Below are 3,457 nucleotides of genomic sequence, written 5' to 3'. Positions count from 1 at the left end.
AATTAAGTTAAGAATTCCAAAATTTAAATTATCGCGAGGTTGAAATTACTGTTCCGAAAACAATAAAGCTATGGTGTTTGTTCTGAACTTCCCTGCTAATCGCTACAGAAGTCGGCCAAGTTACATGTGCAACATTTTCGTCACCTTTCTTTGTTCGTGTGCATTGCTCTGTCGCTATAAAAAAAATTTTGAGCACTCAATAGTGTCTCAATAGTTTTTTTCTGTAATCAGGATGATGACAGTTCTCTAAATTAATTTCGGGCAGGGGTTGTCGCTTATCACAGCATTAAACATCAAATTAATCTCCTAACCTAGCTACTTTAAATTACTTTAAATTATTGAATATATCTGTTTGTTTAAACTGAGCCATACGGTGTCTCTTTGCCTCTCCGTCCCGTGTGGACCTGCGCATTATGGGGGGGGAGGGGGGGGGGTCGTCACACTGGTGCCAGAAGTGGGGTCTCAAAAGCAAATGTCCTCTGAATGCTGCGACATTCATGACTTCAAAATTGTAATCAAAAGGGAATCACGGGACTGATTGTGGGACTTTTACCCGCATTTGAGAGGCTTGAGGCACCGGAGGGCTTGAGCGAAAAAAAAAATGTCTGTATCTGAGGGAGCTCTCACTCCACAGCCGTCGCTCGGAGCAAGCATGCTGGCATTAGGAAGCGTCAATCCGACGTTTACGGGAGATAAGATAGGGGTTCCAATCTGCGATTTCTTTTCCATGCTAGAAGAGATTGGGAAAATGGGGGGATGGTCCGATGCTCAAATGCTGGGAATGGCGAGATGTAAGATGGCAGGAGCTGCGCATGATTTTGCATGGCGAGACGAAAAAGTAAAATCCACAAAATCATTTGCGGAATATAAGAAGCTCGCGTTTGAGCATTTCGATACTGAACCACGTCACGTGCGGGTACAGAGGTTCCGTGACGCCGGACAGATGGTAGGGGAGGACGTGCGAACGTTTGCGTCGCGGCTTCAGCGCCTAGCACGCGATACGTTAAGCAGGGAGGAGGAAGGAGGCCAGCTAAAGAAGAAATACGTGGAGGATCTACTTAAAAAGGAAATGACCGCTTTGTACATGGCTGGTCTGCAAGACCCCGTGCGCCGGTTCGTGCTCTCGCGCAAGCCGAGCAATTTCGACCAAGCCGTGGCGGCCGCATTGGATGAGGAACGAAATGAGGCGTTCACGACAGCCGCAGCGAGAGTACGCGTCATAGAGAGAGCGGTGCTCAACCCTGAGGTTGCTCTCTTGACAGAGCGGTTAGATCGCTTAGAACAGCTGCTAGCTCAGCAGGCGGAACGCGAGGTCGAAGCGCGCGCTCAACAGCGCCCATTCGCTGGAAACCGGAGAACGCCACAAAGCTGCAGGCGCGGTATGCGAGATTTTGAAGAAATCGTATGCTTCGCTTGCCAGGGTCGCGGACACATCGCCAGATTCTGCCAAAACGTGCGCCGTGGGGAGCCACAAAGAGAAGCAGGCGAGACACGCCCTAAGCAAGCCTACAGCGGGGCTCCAGATACCCAGACAAAAAACTAGATAGTCCTCCCCATCCTGAGGAGCGTGGGGAGGGAGCAGTGTATGAAGAGGTGGTGGTGGTTTGTGTGGCCGACGAGGCATGCCCTGTTGTGCGTTGCAAGTTAAATGGTTGTTGCATGGAATTGTTGATTGATACGGGGTCAAAGGTGACATTGCTTAAGGAGAGCAGTTTTAACACGCTTCGAAGGAAGGGGGACCGCGAGGTGTTGGAAGCGTCTGGTGGTATGGCAACCAAATTTGTAGGCATAACGGGGGATCCTCTTGGCATAAGTGGACTCTACACTGGTTACACTTCTCACTCGGCGGAATTGCATTGGAGCACCCCTGCTACGTATGCCCGGACACGGTGTCTCTGCCAAACGGAGTGTCAGGTATATTAGGGCAGAATTTTTTTAGATAAGGGAAGGTAGTAGTCTCATTCTCTGAGGAAGTGGTTAATGCGGGCGGCTCAAAAGTTCCGTTTTTGAACACGAGAGGGGCTGAGATTCGCATTACCGATATTGACACCCGTCAAACAGTCGGATCATTGGAGAAGGTATATTCGCGGGTTGCCGTCAGGCTGGTCGATGAGGCGGTCGTCCTTCCTTGGTCGGAACATATTTTGTACGCGTGTGTGCCTTCAGATGTAGAGAGCGGCGCCGTGGGAGTGCATGAGCCGGTCGACTCTCTCAGCAATGACCTGAAGGCAGCCGCGTGCCTCTTGACAGTTAATGACGCCCACAGAGTGCCCCTACGGGTGGTTAACTGTAGCCAGCAGCCACTGAGCCTTCCCAAGAACAAAACATTGGCTTTCTTCACCTCTGCGATAGAGAAACGTGAGCCCACCGATACGGTACTCGCAACTGTAGAGCATGCTAGTCCTTCGGCTGCTCCAAAGGCGTCGTTCGATCTTTCTCACGTAAAATCCAGGGAGAGGGAGGCTCTGGCTGGTTTGCTGAACGACTACCTGGAGGTATTCGCCGCGTCCAACCTGGATTTGGACTGCTGTGGCGTTATAAACATATATTCGGCTTTAACTGAAGAAGATGATCTTGATGTTCATTCAATGCACGATAACCTGACATCAATAATTACGGAGTGCGCAGTAGAAGTAGGCGGTAGGACAGTTCGAAAAGATACCGGGAAGCTATCTCAGGTGACGAAAGATCTGATTAAGAAGCGCCAAAACATGAAGGCATCTAACACTACCGATAGAATAGAACTAACGGAGCTATCAAAGTTAATAAATAAGCGCAAGGTAGCCGACATAAGCAAGTTTATTATGGAGAGAATCGAGCATGCTATAAAGAACGGAGGTAGCCTAAAAACAGTGAAGAGGAAACTAGGCATAGGTAAAAACCAGATGTATGCATTAAGAGACAAGCAGGGCAATGTCATTAGCAATATGGATAAGATAGTTAACGTAGCCGAAGAGTTCTACACAGACCTGTACAGTAGTCAATGTAATCAGAGCGCTAATGAGAAAGACAGCAGTGCACAGCAATGCGTCATCCCACCAGTAACGAAAGATGAAGTACAGAAAGCCTTAGAAGCAATGAAAAGGGGGAAAGCAGCTGGGGAGGATCAGGTAACAGCAGATCTGTTAAAGGATGGAGGGGACGTCGTGCTAGAAAAACTAGCCACCCTGTATACGCAATGCCTTATGACCTCAACTGTACCAGAAGCTTGGAAGAATGCAAACATTATCTTAATTCATAAGAAGGGAGACGCCAAGGACTTGAAAAATTACAGGCCGATCAGCTTACTATCCGTTGCCTACAAAGTATTTACTAAGGTAATCGCTAATAGAGTCAGGGCAACGTTTGACTTTAATCAACCAAATGATCAGGCAGGCTTTCGTAAAGGATATTCCACAATAGATCATATTCACACTATCAATCAGGTGATAGAGAAATGCGCAGAATATAACCAACC

This window comes from Amblyomma americanum, chromosome 7 (assembly GCF_052857255.1).
Source record: "Amblyomma americanum isolate KBUSLIRL-KWMA chromosome 7, ASM5285725v1, whole genome shotgun sequence".
NCBI lineage: Eukaryota > Metazoa > Arthropoda > Arachnida > Ixodida > Ixodidae > Amblyomma > Amblyomma americanum.
The sequence above is the reverse complement of the archived record's forward strand: the minus strand, read 5'-3'. Positions refer to the sequence as shown.